The sequence below is a fragment of the Passer montanus genome, unplaced genomic scaffold (assembly GCF_014805655.1).
Source record: "Passer montanus isolate IOZ18808 unplaced genomic scaffold, ASM1480565v1 scaffold18, whole genome shotgun sequence".
In the NCBI taxonomy this organism is placed as follows: domain Eukaryota; kingdom Metazoa; phylum Chordata; class Aves; order Passeriformes; family Passeridae; genus Passer; species Passer montanus.
Window position 1 is genome coordinate 17,641,668 of NW_024365381.1, and position 18,725 is coordinate 17,660,392.

Here is an 18,725-nt window from a genome sequence, read left to right on the forward strand (position 1 = left end):
AAAAAAAGAAAGAAAAAAAAAGTAAGAAACAAACGAAGGGGAAAAGCAAGCCCACTACTTATCCGAGGCTCCAAAACAAAACAGAGAAACGTGAGAGCCCGGCCCTCCCCAAGCACAACTGCTCGCGGGCTCAGATTTCCTTTCGGAGGGGTCATGGCTGCTGCAGTCACGGGTTTGGAACGCAGCTGGTCCTGCCTGCAATAAGGAGAAAAAAAAAAATCCCTGCTCTTCTGCAAACGGCATTTGTCTCCTTTCGCTTCACAAGCTCATTGTGCTCAAACGAAAGGAAGCCATTTGCAAAACGCTTGGGGCACTGGATCCCCGTCATCTTCAGTGTGTCATTCCCCCTCACCACTCCCAGCCCCTTCCATCCACCCTCCCAGCTGGCCTGGGAGGGAAGCGACATATGCATGTCCCTCCCTTGTGCACTTCAAGTCACATACCTATAAGCACTTCAGTTTATCTCAGACAGTGCCCATGATTAGTGTGGGGTGTACGCATATGACAGGAAAACTGGCTGAGGTGCTGTATGAAACATTTTGCACGTCCCTAATCACCCAAAAGGCACAAAGCAGCACGAAGTAGCACAGAGCACTTTCTTGCATCAGCTGGACCATACTGCCCACCCCTTTCCCCCTGGGTAAACCACAGCAGGTGATTGTGCTGGTACAGCAGGTATTTTTGTTTGCTTTGTGTAAGGAAGTAACAATTACCAGTGACAATAAATGCCTCCTCGAGTCAGAAGTGACCTGAAGCTCTTAAGTTGCATACAAGCAGTTGCAGTGCAGCTGCCTTGCCACTGCTGGAGCAGGGCTGCTAAACTGACAGAAGCACCTAGCTCTCTTTTCTCCACTCAGGGAGTCACACCCTGGTCTTTCAAACCAGAAAAACAAGGATGAGGAAAGAAGCTTTCATGTTTCACTACCATTATCATAGGTCATAACTGTGTTAATGTGCTATCATGCTGTTTACATGTGTACGTGTATGGATGGGTGTGAACAACCCTTAAGAAGCCATGAGATTTTCCGGGGGAGACTCGGGTGGGCACACGTACATCATCTGAAGCAGCTGGATAAGTGCCTCACCAGGAGTCACCTCTACATGGGGGAGAAGCCATCCAGAGGGAAGGGCAGTCCATGTCCACAGGATACAGTCCTTACAAGCTGTACTACTCTGTCACAGCCCCTGGTCTGCAGAGCTGAGGCCAGTTGGGGAACACGGAGAATATTTTTGTTTCCTCGGGTGTATAGCCAGAGAAGAAGGTACAGTACTCTCTAGAAGACATAGAAGGGGCAGATACATTTATTTTATTGGAAAGGACAGTGTGACATTTCAGGGTTTCCCCATAGCCTTTCAGCCATGTGCCCCAGGTAGGACAGCAATTAGGTTATGCCCACTGGGGAACTCCTCTCCTTAATCCTGGCACTGCAAGGCGCCACTCTGATACTTTGCAGATTGGCAGGAAACACCATGAAGCCCATGTGTGCTTAAATACTTCACATTACGCAGCAAATGCTGTTCTGGCTGCCTGAAACACTGCAGCATTTGGGCTCTCTCTCTCTCTCTCTCTCTCTCTCTGAGAAGATAAAGCATCCTCATGGCTTAGCTGTGTTTATCCTGAAACCCTCAAGACAGTCTTTGTCTCTGAGCTGGTCATTTGGAGATCACAGCTTCTTCTGAATGTTGCCCTTACATGGAAGCCATTGTGCTCAGGGTATCCCTACCACCACTCTGTGTCCATCCTTTGCTCTCAGCCTGGATTTCAGCTTTTTAGCAGTACAACTGTAGCTGAGTGTCCTGGTAATCACATTTCTATCGCTTTGCAAATAAGCCTTAGCTACAAACACAAATGCTCTGCTGATTTTTTTCTTAAGCATCATGGATACTAAAGGGTTATTAGTGCTCTATTCAAGCCTATGTTGGCAGTCCCCACCCTTCTCTAGATTGTTATGCAAGCCCAGTTGGAGTTGCTATTAAATATGAGACAAGACCTCAGTTAAATATGTATTAAGTTACAGATTTCTAGGGTGTTACCAACTTTCTAGAGATACCACATGTGACTCACTGAACTAGATGACAGACTATGAAATAAGTTATTTCATCTGGTCATATTTATCAGATCAGGTTTGTCCTGCTTTTTTTTAAAGGGATCACTGTCTCATAGGTAGCAAGCAGGTGAAATGAAATCTGTTCTTACAGGTATTGCTTTCTGCAGTTAATTTTTACTGTATTCCAGTCCCTGATCATACCCTGGTTAGCTGACATGAAACAATTCAGTCCCCTCTGATGCAAAGTTTTTGGAGGAAGACACCTAGATTTCTTTCAGTCATTTTTCAATGGACAAATTCTGTAGATAGGACTCCTATCCTAATCCAAATGATGTGTTAAATTATGGAGAAAGATCAGCACTTGTCATTTTTCTGGAAAATAAAATGTCCTGGAGCATGCTCATCCTCCCTGGTTGCTTTCCTGTACCCATCACAAGTCTCAGGCACCATCTGTGAACCTCTGCCAGATCTCCTGACCTAAAACAAGCAGCACGCCAAAGGTAAGTGGGCCAGAACCTTAGTCTGCAGCTTGTCACCATCTGTGAACCTCTGCCAGATCTCCTGACCTAAAACAAGCAGCACACCAAAGTAGTCTGCAGCTTGTCTCTGTTGGGGTGTTGGGCACCTCTGAAGGGATAGTAAGTCCCTCAAAAGATAGCTGAAAACTCTCCTTACACAGGGAAATGTCTGTCAGATGCTAGCTAAGAGAGGCATCCTACCCATGTGGCCATACTGCAGAAACAGGTGGCATTCAGGCCACAAGCCAAGAGCTCCTCAGCTGTTCAGACTGGGACCTTTGTATCCTCAAGACTGAAGGCAAGTAAGAGCAGCTCTTACCTTTCTTTGTCCCTGTATCAGATCCAGTCTTAGGGCATGTGTCTGGGATAGACATGCCAATAGCTGCAGGCAGAAGACACCTTCTGGTTTATAAATACCAGCTTCCACTCAATTGCCTTTTACATACTAGGCTGGGTTTTCATTGGTGAAGTGAGTTTGAAGAAGGGAATAGGACAGTAAGAAAATGCAGCCCACAGTCAGAGGCAGTGAAGTAAAGACTAACATGACTTCAAAGAAAACAGTGAGACTCTCTGCTGACAGAACTTTGCAGGGGTTGAGAGGGGACAGGTTATAACAGGCTGGCTGGAGTCACAGAAGTGCTGGGAGATGGAGGGGTGCAAACTTGGGAGCATATGCTCTTCAATTATTTCAGGCTCTGAGCAAAGGAGTGTGCACAGCTTCATGAGGGGTGAATGCAGGGGACTGCTGTAGTAGACTTGTCTTCTCTGCTAACCTCTAGAAACTGGTTCCTTTAGAATAGTTAAGAGCACGTGGGCAGACTTGAAAGGAGGACAAGAATCCTGAACTCAGCATGACTTCTAATTGCTTGTTCCAGACACTGCCTGTGACTCCATTCCAGGCTCTGGGAAGTCCAAAGGACAATTTAGCCACACAGGAGGAATCCTCCTGCATCCTTGCATAACATAGAAGCAAGGTGGTCTCTGGGCAACAGCATGGCTCAGGGTGGCAGGGATTCCTGACCCTTTAACACTGATTTGCAATGAAACATTTTGGCTCGTAAGTCTGTTTCTCCTTCTGATTTTATCTTCTCTTTTAGAAAATGATGCAAATAAAGCCAAGCTGTCTCATAGCTTGTGGATATCTGTATTATAGTAAACAGCCCTCCAAGGAGAGGAGTAAAAAAGGGTAAAGGACTAATATGAGTCTTTGCAAGGACCTGTGTTCATGCCAGGAAAAAGTATGATCCACAGTCTTGCTCCAGATCAATTCCCCAGTCTGTTCCAGTCAACTGTGACTTTTGTTAATGCCTGTCCTGGGGCTAGAAGAAGGCAAGGCCAACAGTTCAGTTTGCTTTGACAGGGCTGAGCCCTGCTTGAAAACACTAGGAAACCTCCTGAGTCAGCAGCTCACTTGCTCCTACTCTTGGAATAGCTGAGATTCCCGGACACAGTAACTTGACTCTACTTCTGGCTCAGGGCAGCCACAAGCAGAAAGGCAAAAAAAAAAAAAAATCCCCTCCTGGCCCATTAACGAGGCCTATTCTGGGTTCAGGAGAAACCAGTCTGACTGATGAACTCCCCTGGCTCAGGGGCTCTGGCTGGGGCTGGGAGAGTTATTCTTTCCTTATTCAGCAGACAGGAGGATGTTAATGGAGAGCATATGGGAGGGGAGGGAGTACTGTGGATATTGCTGGAGGACAGCCAGACTGCATCAAAGCCCCAAGAAGCCTATTCTCCATCCGGGCAATGCTAAAACAGGCCATGGAGAGACGAGAAATCCAGCTGTGATACAGGGCAGAGGAAAAAAGCTCTCTGCCTTCCCCAGCTTTTTCACTCCCACTCCTGATGGGACAATGGGGCAGTATTGTGCCCTGTAGGCATCTTGTTCATAGTGGAAGCCTTTCTGGGGAAGAGCACACTTCAGCCAGGCACCCTGTCCTGAGAGACATGCTACTTCAGGGAAGCAAGAACTGCCTCTGTGCTTGCAAAGTGCCATATAATTTATGGGGCTATAGAAATGATGAATTACAACAGTCCCGCAGTATAGAGATGGAAAAGCCCTGTTAACTCCTCCAGCCCATCTCCCAGAGCTGATGCAGTACTGTTGCCTCTCACATATTTCCTGTATTTGTCTGGACATGTTTAGAACAAGCAAGCAACTGAGGTTCACTTATGTTTCACTTCTTAATTCTACTTTAAAAGTAACCCCCAATGTGATTAAGGTAGTGTGGATTACCCAGATTACCACTTGGACATGTCAAGAAGGATGGAACAGGGTGCATCATAGGTAGCCCATCTGCCTTACCTTAAAGATGAAATGGAGGACTGGCTAGTGGAGACTTGATCACAGTTTGAACTAAGAAATTTGCCATTAAGTAGGAGGGCAGCTAAAACCAACTCTAGTAAAAATTAGGTGTGTCCTTTTTGGCTCCTGACAATCTTAATGTAGCCCTGACCGAGGCAGATTTTGGGCATCCATGATGCTTGGCCTTGCATCATTCACCAGATCTCAATTAACTCAGGAGCCTGGCTTGTTTAGCCTAGTGAAGGGGTATATAGTTGCAATCTATAAATAAATACTTCAGGGGATGAACACATGGGGAGGAGAAAAAAGCTATTTAAAGATAAAGGACAATGCTGGCACAAGAACAAATGGGTATGAAGTAGCCATGCATACATTTAGGCTAGGGGTTGTCAGGTTTCTAATGCTGAACACATTGATGCTCTGTGAAGGCCAATTAAAGGGTTTAGTAAGGCCAAAAGTCAAGCTGGTTTTAAGAAGCAGCTAAACACATTTCGTCAGCTGGTTGTACAAAGTGGCTGGCTATGCAAGGAAAGGAGCTGGACTTGGGAAACCCAGAAGGAATGTCCTGAGGCATTTTGGGCTGCAGTAAGTACAGGATGAGTTCTGGCTAACCAGCTGCAGGGCCCAGTAGGAGCAAGGTGGGAAAAAACAGAAGACTAATAAAACCTGAGAAGTTTCAACTGCACCTTCATACTGCCTTCCAGTACCTGAAAGAGCCTCCAAGAAGAATGGAGGGGGACTTCTTACAAAGTAATGTAGTTACAGGACAAGTGGCAACAGTTTGAAAGTGCAAGAGGGTAGGTTTAGATTGGCTATAAGGAAGAAACTTTTTACAAATGAGAGTAGTGAGGCAAGGAAACAGGGTGCCCAGAAAGGATGTGGATGCCCAATCCCTGACAGACTTCAAGAACAGGTTGGAACAACCTGGTCTAGTGGAAGGGGTCACTGCCCATAGCAGTGAAAGGCAAATAAATTAATAAGTTTATTAGTTAATAAAGGGAGGTTGGAATTTGATGATTTTTAAGGTCCCTTCCAACCCAAACCAATTCTATGATTCCATGATGATCCAATAAAGCATAGCAGGCAGATTATAAATCCAGGTAACACTGAAAACTGAAACTAACTCCTCTCCAATGAGTAGGCTGGCTGGCTTGGTTTAGAGAAGTTTATGGGGACGGGAGAAGATTACGAACAACAGGCAGGAAAAAGTATCTGTGATTCGTTTGTGTGAAAACCTAGGCAAGAGAAAAGAAAAGAAGAAATAATGATTGATTTTCCTGTGAGCAGTTGAGGTAGGGAAGCCCTTAAATTTTGCTTTACCATCCTCAGAGGCAAAAAGATCTCCTGAGCCAGAAAACCTTAAGCTATGAGAACATCTTGTCATGTTCTCCAGTGAAGTAACAGCTCAGCCTGACCTCAGGCTGAGACCAATACATGGTCTGCATGCAGTAATCATTTTCTGTGAAGTCATTTGCCAAACAGACAGTGGGTGTCTTTCCCCATTTCTTTCCTGCAAAACAGAATATGAGAGACCTTGACCCTTGACTAATGCATGCTGGAAGGCAGATGTCCAAATCTTAGCTGTCTTATCCAACTGGAAGCTATAACAATAAATCACGTACTCCAGTTTACACCACCAGTGCAAACAAGATAATGGACCTTATACCAGAGAAAGATCTGCTGTAATATAGCATTTTGTTTCATCCTGTTCCTGCTGAGAGTAGATGGGCAGGCAGCGGAGAAGACACAGCTATACAACTGGCACAGGCCTTTCATACTGAGGGAGTTTTCCTGTGGGAATCTCCTGCCTGTTTGAGTTCTCTCTGTGCTCTATAACCAGTGCAAAGCAAATTTAGCAGAGAGCAGAGAATCCATCTTAAAATGCCTTAGGGGGGACAGAAAATACAGTATAAATGGAACTGCAGCAATGTCTCTTCTAATTCTTGTAATCTGTCACCTAGCTGTGGCAGTGATAGGTACTTTAGAAACCCACAGACATTCTGAGTATGATTTGATCACATTAGTAGTGGCCTATGCATCAAGAGATTCAGAGGTTTTATTCAGAAAGGCATTAAAATAAAGATGGTTGTGCTTTCAAATCTCTTTTGTCTGGAAAGAGGTTATCTCCTAAGGCTGGCTTTACTCCTGACATTTCTCATTCTTTGCTTTTCTTTACAAATCAGAAATAGAACATGAAATGCCTTGTCTTGCTATTTTCATCATTCTGCAGTCAGTCTCAGCATGAATCTGAGGCTATGAGGGTGGGAGGTGATGAGCTGAGTCAAGTCTGAAATATGGTTCCTTGCACTAGAAGGATATAGATGTGGTTTCTGTGTAAGTCACCAGTTCAGGTCTTCTTGGTACTGAAGGGTGATGACTGTTATGCTCTGTGAGAGCTGTTATGCTCTCTTGAATTGAGGTAGAGGGTTTTCCATCCAATTACCAGCTAACTCTGTGCAGTAGTCTAGGAAGCTGAGAACTGCCTGAATGAAAGCACCAACGTGTTCACTGTGGAAGAGCACACAGGGGACGTTTGTCCCGTCACTACTTGCATTTTCCTGGCTGAATGAAGCTTTGATATTTTTTATCCTCCATGTTTAAAGTTCTTGGCCTGATAACCCTCATCAAGTTGAATCAACTATAAAGATAGGAGAGAAGATGAAAAATTATTTTCCTTTGAGGAAGGGCTTTTATTTTAGATGCAAACCAACAGATTTTTTTTCCCTTTGACCTCCAATGAGAATTTATTGGTAATTTTCACATTTTAAACTGACATTTTAATTTTCTTCACAAAAACATTTCAAACATTGAGGACCTCAGTAAATCTCTAAAGCACATGGTGAAAAGTGTTCACACAGACCATAAAATTGTAACTCTGGATTTGTACAATTCATGCTTATGGTCAGTCATTGCAAGCTTTAAAGAATCTACCACTTCAGCCATCACGAAAAGGCAGTAAATCTGGATTATGCATTGAAAGTGCTTAGGGAGTCTGGGTATTTATACCAATGAAATGCCAAAATATTTTACTGACACGCTCCATTTTTTACATTCTTTTACCAGCAGTTAATTTTTTTTATGTGTACATATATATTTTAATGCTGACAGTTAAATTTTGGCTATCATTAGTTTGCAACTGGTTAGGCCTTTTCTCATCAAAACAGGAGTCCGAACAATTTCACTCACATGGCACGTTGGGCAGAAGATAGTGGAAACCTTACAGATACATGCATGGCCTGGGCTGAATATAGTTAGAGCTACCTCTGTGGAAGCTCTCCAGATGTCATACACAGAATTCCTGGCTGTTTCCACAGCAGTGATTGACTGGGGTGCTGCTGCTGAAGAACCTCTGTCAGCCCCTGGTGTCTTCACACAGGACCAGAGCTGTGAAAACATGAAGGAGAAAGTGGTGACTCAGTAGGGAATCTTTCTTCTGCATCAGAAGCACTTTAAACCACCTGAGGGATGCAGGCAGCTAGAAATAAAAACTGAAGTGTCTGTGGGGTGTCCATTATATGGTGCCATTAAGAGTGGTCCAAGTCAACCCTAGTACCCAAAGCAATGCAGTCATGTTAACATAGCCCAGCTAGGCTCCTTAGCCTCTATTTTAAATGTATGCACTGCACACAGATACATTTATTTCCTGACCCAAATTAGGTCTCTTACTAATTTTGAGCACCTCTGTATGATACTGCTTGGTGCTACACAGGCACTTTCTACTTGCCAGTAGAAAATGTGCCAGGAGCACATTTTATTTACAATAGGAAATCACTAAGAAGAGGCCCTATTCCTTTTGGATTGACAATGAAGTCACACAAAACTGGTGCATAAAGATTTAATTATACGTAACTAACTCAGACCAAGCTCACTGAGGCTAAAGGAAGAGTGGAAACATGCTCATAAAGTCCAGATCCACTCTCAGGCACTTGGTGACCCACACTAGAAAAATGGTATGGAATTTCTGATGCTGTTTTTAAACAGTTCACAGTGTTTCAATGCTGAGTGCCAGGGCCCCAGTACCCTCATTGGGTCTCCCCTCACCCTGCCCACAGCTCAGGACCCCATTTCAGGCCCTAACCAGCAACATCACAGGACACTGGTCTCCAACTTCCATGGGGGAGCTGACATGGCAGCCCAGCCTAGGCCTGCCCCCATTCCCAGGGAGGTGCCCAATGCCCAAGGCTGGCACTGCCTTGGCGCCCTTGGCTGGGGTAGTGGGGTGAGCCTGGGCTGGCAGCCTGTGCCCTGCTGCCCTGTGGCTTTCCCTGAAGCTCCCTGCACCCCATCCTCAGGGGGCCACTTGCTGTCCCCTGGTGCTGCTGCCAGGCTCTTTCCTACAGGTAGGATGTTAAGAAGAAAGGTCAAACTCCAAAGATAATCAGCTAATGCTGCAAAGCAGAACCAAATTAATGATCATAACCATGGTTGCCGTTCTCGTCCTCAGACCCCAGACTACATACTTAAAGGCATAATTGAATATAAAACATATACTTTAATTCCTGGCAAAAAGAGAAACTGCTTTTGCATTTGAAAGCCCAACTACCCTCTCACCCCATGGGGAAGGTTTGGTTTTATTGTATTGTCTATTCTCTCATCTAAACAGCTCTCACTTCCCACTTGAGTCCTTCTGGCAAGTATTGATATGCTTCTTTCTTGCTCTGTAAAGGATACCATGAACCTGTCATCTTTCAAACTGTTTCTCAACTCACTTTTGCTGTGATATCTCTGTGAGTTAGGAATGAGCTCTAATAATTTAAAGATAGTTAATCCACTATGGTTTGTTGAACTTTGTAAATATTTACAAATATTTGGCAGGGCAAGTGAGAAAAACTCAAACAAATTACATTCCTAGCTTTGCATCTCTCTCCAAGTATGACATGGTAGTCATGGATTACTTTACTACAAACCCCAGGGAACAGTCTAGGTATCAAGCAGTTTTAGGAAAACAAAACAAAACAAAACAAAACAAAAAAAAAAAAAAACCAAAAAAAACTAAACAAAAAAAAAAACAACCCCACCAGAAATTCAGAGGTTAGAAAACATTAGTAAAGTCAACTATTATGGCACTAGAGGCCATGCAGTGAACCCTTCTTTGCTCTTTGTCCTGGACTACTCTCTTACATCCAAGATGCTGAAATGAATCAGCAGGTCAAATAGCAGATCATGACTGAGGCCCTTTCTCCAGGCAGAGGAGGCCCAGGCAAAGCTGGCCAGGTTTAAAGGGAGGCTTCAGATTTGCCCTGAAGATCTTTCAATACAATGCTGGGCCTTGCCATTCAAAAGCCAGAGGGACATTATGTTTACTTAATGTTATATTTTAAAGCAGATGCAGATGGAAGACAACTGTGTTCAAGACCTGCAGTATTACAAAAATGTTTGAATCATGTGCTGCTGACCCTGATGAAAAGAACTCTGCTCTGCCAGCACAAGAGCCACTAATTCTTAGGTGCTGTAGTAACATCAACATCAACAGGCTCATGCTGTGGGAAGACAGCCTTGTGTCGTATCTCAGTGCACTCTGTGGGGCATTAAAAAAATCCATACTTGTAGCAATGGTATGGAACATAAGGGTAAGGGATCTTTATTTTCAGGCCATAGCCATACAATTTGAGCCAATACAGATGGCACATATAGCCATGTGGAAGATTTCATTCTTTCCAGCTGGTCCTCATTACCATTTGCTTTCAGTAATTTCAAGGAATATTGTAGCTACCATTTCCAAGTCTCTGTCAGACATTCTTCCAGAGAGAGGGATTCAGGCAGCTTAGTTGTTCCATTTTTTTTTTTTTTTCACAAAGAAATAAGACTTCTTCTCATACAGTGTAATAAGGGCACTGCGTCCCCAGGAGGGACTAATTCTCATTTCCTGGCTCAACACTGGAGGTAGGTAACTTACAGAAATACTTCTGCAATCTGCAACTACTGTTGTACTCTGGATCTGGCACTCTTAGGAGAAGGTTTGGAAATAAATTGCCTGTTTACAAAGGAAGCCCAGTGTAGCCAGGACTGGCTTGTTCTGTAAAGAGTACAAAAGGACTCCCACAGCACTACTAAAATAATAGGAAGAGTAACAGGGATTGCTACAGGAATGAGTCATAGGCATGCAGAAAACCCAAAGGAGGCACTGATTTTGTCAGATGCACAGAGGTAGCTGTCACCTCCTCCCAACAGCCACTCAGGGAGTGGATGGTGAGCAATGCATAGACAGCCATCTTGTTTCTAGTCAGACTCAAAAATCCTTGTTTGCAAAGTAAGAAGGAACAAAAATGTGTTGAGCAAAAGATTTAATTTCTTGGTGTCTATGGGGAAATCAAGAGACAATGGGAAGCAACATAAAAAGCACATACATGAAAGACTGTTATTTAAAACCAGTTGACACAGTCATTTTCAGTGGAATCTGGCTGGATGTAGCCAGTATTTAATTCAAAAATTCTTCAGGAATGAAGGTCTTTTGCAGGCCAGCTTTATTTGGCTGGGGTTGGGCTTTGCTTTTTCCCACATCCCGCCTGCTGAAGTTAGAGGTTGATGGCAGGGAGCCCGATTCCTCTGCCTCTTCCTGTGCTGGACACAGCCAGCCAGCATCACCTCTTTGTTAAATTGTCTGCTAGAACTGCTGTATTCAAGAGAGGCTGGTGTAAGGCAGGGAAGGAACAGGACCACCTGATCTCCTTTCTGAGAACAGAGCAAAAAATTATCTGAAGGAAGACCCATAAGGAGTCAAAGAAGAAACCACATACAGTGGGCTATGCATTGTCCCATGGCAGTAACAGCTTTCCTGTTTGATAACCCAGAAGCCATTTCTTAATGGCTTCTCTTTGTAAAAAAGAGGCTTTCTTGTGCAGCAGAAAACAGCAGCAAAACACTTGCTCCTAGAACTAGACATGGAAACTGAAAATAATGACAATTCTAAAGAATCTTTTTGAAGCACTTACCCAATAAAATTACATAATAATTTTCTATCCCATAAGAAAAGTACAGTTGAACTAAGGGCACTTAGAAACTCTACCTTTACAAATGAGGGATACAAAAATTAGTCCTGCTCAAATGTTCAGCAACACATAGCAGGTAGAAAATACACAGCAGGCTGGTGTGGTTGAGCTACTCCCAGGGAAAGCCCCTAACATGAAAACAGTAAGGCAACCAACCCGAAGCCATCCTTAAATCAATAATACACTCCACTACACTCCTCTCTCTTGTGCACCTCAATTGCTTTCATTCTGTCTCGGGATGTTCAGCCAGGTCTGCTAAAACTGAGGTATTGTTTCTTGTTGACGCTGGCAGGCAGGGGGCAGGGACCAGCTGATATGGCAACTCCAGATGTGCTTTTTCTATTCTTTGAAACTGTTCATCAGAAAAACAAAAAGCTCTCAGTTGCCATGGAGACAGTATCTCTGGCACTGATGTACGCAGTGGGCGGCGGCAGCTTCCTGGCTGTAGAGACGTCCAAGACCCAGTACTTTAGCAAGTTACTGCTGAGCATGCTCTGCAGCAGAGGGTTCAAGCTTGGATGACAGGCAGGACTTACCTGAGGTGGCCAAGAAAATGAGAAAATGGAGGATCCAAAGATCCGTGGATTTTGCACCTGAAAAAAAAGTCAAAGTGATGTTGAAGTGAATTTGGAGCCAAGGAAATGCTCTACAAATCCCTGAGAGGCAGTACACAGAAAACCTGGTAGCCTCTTTTGAGATGAAAACATTTCCAGAGATTTGGATTATTTTGTTTACAGAGATAATACTAGGAATAGTGGAGAAAATGAGCAAGATCTTTTTGCAGATGGAGATTATTTTTTTTCAGGAAAGCAGTGAAAACTCTATCGTTTGAATCACTTAGAACTTACATCTGTACTCAGTGAAGGAAATGATCCTCTGCTGGTCCCCAGGAGACACACGAAATGAGACCAATTAGGATTTCTCCAGTTCTAAATACAAGGACTGTGCAAAGACATACTTTACCCTTATTATGTTTGAAAGTGAAAATGAATAGTGTGTTCCCCAGCTGAATTAAAATCAGGGCTTGCATTATGTAAAAAACCAGAGAAGATGATCTGTTCTGTCCTTAAAATCTCTGAAAATATGACCAAAACTGATCAGCTGGGAATACCTGTTATGGAGGCCAGTCTTAACAGTGTCCAGTTGATGATGTCTCAGAGGACAGTGAGAATAGCAGATAATCCATCTGGCCATGAGTACATTGCGTTCTACAGGGAAAGAAATTTCACTGAACCAGGGATGTAATCTCAAAAATATGAAACCTCTACCTCTTGTGTATACTGTATTTATCATATCTGATTACCACTCTTTTCCCAGGCACATACTGCTAGTGATCAGAGATTATCCAGACTATTTTACAGCCCAGAGCTTATAAATGGGCCACTTTAATTTCTGGTGTAAAATGGTACATCCTAACTGAACTCACAGAAACTACTTGAATTATAACAACATTACTCTGTTTGGCTCTGAAGTGGGCAGGAGGACAAGGGTCCACAAAGTGTACAGAGTAACCCCACTAATAAACATTAGGCCATGGGATTGCTAGAATTGTGTTCTGGGTTGTCTCATGACACAGAAATAGATGTGACCTGCTGGATGTGCTCACAAGAACACTGCAAAAGGTTTGGAGTTCTGTCCATTCTCATCTACATTTTTCTTCCCAAACCAGTTTTGCTTCATTACTGTTCAAGAAACTGAGAAGGGCTGCTGATAGGAAGAAGCCCTATTAGCAGAGACACCCTCCTGGAGGTGGTAAGGAATAGACATTAGGCTGCTGTCTAAATGATGCAGCAGTCTAGCTGGCCAGGGCTTATTCCTCCTGACATCTGCTTTCTGAGGTACTGCCATCCATATTAGATTCCGTCAAAAACCATTTTGCCACCAAGCTGAGTAGCTTCCTGGGACATGTGTCGCTGCAGGGGGCCCACCACATCCCATCCTTTGTCCTGGGGAGATGACATCCACCCTAGCAGCAGGGCCTGGTGGGGGTTATAATGCCTTTGTCCAGAAGCATTGGAGATCATTCCCCCATGGAGATACTCTGCATTTGGGTGGCTAAAATGGAACAAATCAATAATTTGCCACTGCAGAGTTAGAAATGCAGACACTCAGGACATTTGCTCTGAAGCAATCTGACTCAGGAGAGTGTTCCCATCAGGGCTCAGATGCAGAGGTGTCGGAGTGGATGATACTTTTTTAGATGAGTCCAAGGGAAATATATCCTACAGATGGGGCATGGGGAGTTCAGCAGGTGGTAAAGGAGTGACCCCACAAACCAGAGCTATCTTGGGCACATGATATAGTCAGAAGACTCATCTATTTTCAAAATTGAAATTCCTTTTCTGCACCTAAAATAATGCATGGCTCTATTGCAGAACCATGTGTTAATTGGTATTTCAATTTGACCAATTTAATTTCAGTTCCTAAATTTTCCATATCATAGATGGTTGGATGCAGCCTCCTGCTACTTCAAATGTTGCATAGCATTGCTATGCTCTGTTAAATAACTTCCTTCTTCCTTGCCAGAAATAGCTACATTTCAATAGTAAGTAAAGAGATCTTAACATTTATAGTTTCTAGAGCTTCTAGTTTGGATTGCTGAAATGTATAAACATAAACCTTTTTTGATTTTGCTGTCTGGAGAAGCTGCTATTAATAGGGAGGAGCATCCAGTATGGTCAGTTTAGCCAGTCACACCAGAACCTGTCAGATAAAGGACATTTCTGCCCAGCTACTCTCTCCTCAATGCTTTCTGCTGATCGCGGTATTTAGATGACCTGGAAGACACTACTCTGGAGCCTGAGGAACACAGGATACTTCACTAGTGCTGTTGTAAACTGTGTTTTAGGCTCTGTGACAGAATATTGAGTTGGTTTAGATCTTGAGCAAGCTGAAGGTGTTCCCCTTTCTTAGGGGTCAGCCCACTCAATAACAACAGAGGCTGAGGGACCAGGCAGTCTCTGGCAGGGTGACCAAGGGTATTGCTGCTGGCAGGAGTGTCTGAGGCAGTGAATGTGCCCAGCATGCCAGTGAGCTGTGTTCACTCATCCAAGGGCTGATTTAGCTCAGAGGTGGTTCATGAGACCTTGGCCCCTCTCCAGCTCTAGCCTTTCCCCTTTTCTAAGGAATAATAGCATGGGTTAAAAGCAGAAGGACTGAAGAAAGCACAGCCTTACTTAACCACACATGGAAATAAAGAAATGTCTACAACAATATGGGGAATTAAGGGAGAGGAGGTAAAAGGAAGGAGAGAGATAGAAGAGGGAGGGAAGGAGAGGATGGCAGGGGATCTTTTCCAGCCCTGCTTACAAGGTGCGGGATAATTCATGGCCCTTGTTTACACTGCTCCAGACCACATCACAGACATTCCTGCTTAATGGCTTCCATCTGGAGCAGCCATGTGCTGCCCAGCCTCCCCCTCACCATGCTGCCAGCAGAGGAGTGTCTCCCTCCAGACCTTCCAACCCAACTACCTCTCACAGACTGCCTTCACTGAGGGGGTTGGTGCATGCATCATCTGTCCCCAAGACATTACTGTCACATTTCCATGATCCAAGATAAGGGGGCTGGGATATACCTCAGACAGAGGAAAGACCCATAAACGTGGGGCCCACAGGATGTGCTGGAAATGCAATGCAGGGACACCCAGTCATTCTGCACAAGCTCAGCCTAAGTGCAGCAGGGATTATTAGCTCTGGCTCAGCATCAACCCTGCTGGACCTGGGCTGCTACCCAACAGGACCGCTCAAGTGTCTCCACATTGCACCTCCCAGCACTCTGGATTTGGGAGGGTTTATTAGCTTGGGCACAGTGCCAGACATGAGCTGTCTTTCTGAATCTCCATAGTGCTTGAACTGAGTTTCACTGTGCTCAGAGCACTGTGGAAAGACACCTGCTTGGCTCCAAGGGAGTCCAGCTCTGGTCAGTCACTAAAGTACTAAGGCACAGGTACTAAGCCAGCCCTGCTGAATCCAGCAGGATTTGTGTGAATTCTCTCATGTGTCTTTGCACCATGGTTCCCAACCCTCACAGCCCCAGCAGGGTCCTGAAACAACCCCACTGGTTCTACCTGGGCCAGGTTTATCAGGTTGGGATCTACATTTGGCAGAAGTGGCAAAGCTGCTCAGAAATCTGAACCAGATCTGGAAGCAGCAAGGCCACAGTCACACAGTGCAGCACAAAGCCTCCGTTTCTGAGTCCTGCCAGACCTGGTCTGGCTCTGCTTTCTCTGCATCTGCAGCAAAGACTGAAGGGCAGAGACAGAGCTGTGTGTGGGCTTCATGACCAAAACAGAGAGGATGGTGGAAGTCAAAGGTGCACAGTAGACTGGAATGGCCAAAGGAGACAGTAGCAGAATCTGCTGCAGATCTGAGTGAGCTGCATTCAGAGGATCCAGCCTCCAGCTGACCCACAAGACAGCAAATGCAGCCTGCAAACTGAATTTAGACTATCATGACATGCAGAATATTCAGTGAAGTTGGAATCAAACCCAGGCTACCACAGCAGTTAAAAGTTAATTTATTTATTGAGTATCCTACAAGGTCTTGGAGGTGTGATCATGGGTTAAAGGGAGAGACATGGGAAGATCAGCTTCTCACTCTGCTCTCTTTGTTTGTGTCATGCTTTCTCTCAAACTCATTCTCTCAGCTAAGCAATACATTCCCAGCATCTGTCGAGTTTGATCTGCTCTAAGCTCCAATGAGAGGCAAAAGAGGAGCTGAGATGGGAATGAAACAGAATCCCAGTCTGTGACGAGGCACTGAGACTCCTCACTGCGCCCCATGCGGGTTGCCCTGTCATAAATCATCATTTGTCAAATTCAATAAGCATCCTTAACACAAAAATGATGCTATCTCCTGGGAGCCTCAAGTGCCTGAAATTTTGCACAGATGTGGAGATACAAAAATATAAGGGAAGAGGGGAGGACAGGGGGGAGAGGGAAGGAGGACAGATTTTGCATGGCAGAAAGGGTGTTCTCTACGCTCTGTTCCATTCCCATCCTGCTGCCCTCCACCGCACTGCCACACATGCAGCCATGTATGCTGTCTTCCTGGGAACGCTGCAGACCCAGCTCCTGGCACATCTTTTGCATACTCTAAAAGGAGAAAGCAGGCTGTGTATGCAATATGGAAAATCCATCTACTTAGGGGGTCACAAGCCTACCACAAAAAGCTTCCCTGCTAGCCCAGAGACGTGGATGGCAGGAGGCCTGGGGGGTGGCGCCCTGCTTTGGACAGAAGAGGTCATGAGGCACTTTCATTAGAAATCATGCTGCTGCCATTTCCACTCCCTGCCAGCAACATGAGAGCTGTAGCTTCGGTTAGACACCATCCCTTATTGTGCAACAACAGGAGGCTGGAGAATAGGACCACCTCGGGGGGTTCAGCTGTGAAATCTCACTCCTCAGTGGAATGTGCTGCACTCTGGCCAGAGCCAGGGACCAGCACTGCTGTAAGAAAAGACTGAGTGCTTACTACTGTGACCACTGAAGCTTGAAAGCAGGTTCCATTTACACACACACAGGTTGCATTGCACCATACATTACCTATACTTAAAACGCCACGTATAAAAAAGAATATTTGCAAGCACCCACAACCATTTTGTCTCCCCCTCAGGACTACAGTGCCTGTCTCCAAAACACAAAGAGAGAGTCTCTGAAGCTGCTTGAGCTGAAGTAGCAGACAGAGGTGACATGCCAGCATCCTCTGCAGATCAGGCAACCATGGGACACAGATCATGACATACTGTCACGACCAGCTGAATCTTAGTCCAGCTGGCTGAAATGCATCCCAGACAGGGTCCTGCTTATGTGACACCCACCAGCACGACTGACATCTGGGCCAGGGAGGATAAAGTAGGCTCGAACAGCCACACTCTGGGGCTTTTGCAAATGAGATTTGGGCACAGGGAGACAGTGCACTGCTCCTTGGTCGATGGCATGCTCACAGGCAGGCCAAGCTGCACAGCTTTCTTTGCACTTGCTCACACACCCTTGTTGCCAATGAATCATTCAGGTCACTGCAGACAAATCTCTAACCACCTATCACCATTTATCCTTCTAAGATATGTGCTACAGAGTAGCCATTTTAGAAAGAGTGTGAAGTTTTCTGGAACCTTTTCCAGAGGGTATTTGAATGCCTCTAATTGCTGAGCCACACAGATACCCTGGTACCACAAACAAATTGCTGAAGTAGCAGAGGGAAAGTATAAAACCACATTAAAATTCCAAATAAATATGAAAAATACCTTCAGTAGATAAATATGCCTTGACTTTGAAGGTCAGAGTATTGATCCATCTGAAGGCTAGAAGCAAGTACTTTGTGCTGCACTTGTGATCCTCCAGTTGCAGTTATTATTATTATTGGCATTATTCTAGCAGTAGCAGCACCTCAAGGACCTATTCAGGATCCAGATGCCATTACAAAAGGGACACTGAATTCAAATGTAGAGATTTGTGATTTAACAGTCTGATTCAAAACAAAGCCAAACTCCACATGACAAAGCAAACACAGCAAATCTTTGTGAATCAAGCTCAGTGTGGCACTGCAGCCAGACTGCTGCCAGCACCCAAGCCAGGATGTCAGAGGAGCTGTAGGGTCTCTGTACTGTACCACAGTCCTTCTGGGACTGGAGCGTTGATACACCCAGGGATTAAGCCCATCATGTAAGCAGCACATAAATCACAGATCTGTGCACTTGAACTACCTTTGGGGATGCTCCTCTTTTCCATCAAAAAATTCTGCTTGAGGAAAAAGAGAGGAACAAGGGTATTTGGAACAAGGACCAGTCTCCTGATGCCACCACAGCTCTGACAATACGCCTGATGCCAGGTGGTCCCCAAACAGCCACTTCACCCACAGGCAGG

At 44.8% G+C, this 18,725-nt stretch overlaps 1 long non-coding RNA gene across 1 annotated transcript in view; it reads right to left on the reverse strand.

The window, feature by feature from the left end:
- Positions 1–7,608: 7,608 nt before the first annotated feature.
- LOC120500521 overlaps positions 7,609–18,725 on the reverse strand; it is a 67,048-nt gene continuing 55,931 nt past the window's right edge. Inside the window, exons 3-4 of the long non-coding RNA XR_005627118.1 lie at positions 12,397–12,453; positions 7,609–8,255 (exon numbers count right to left, since the gene is read on the reverse strand). This is a non-coding gene — a long non-coding RNA (uncharacterized LOC120500521). The remainder of the gene's footprint in view (positions 8,256–12,396; positions 12,454–18,725) is intronic.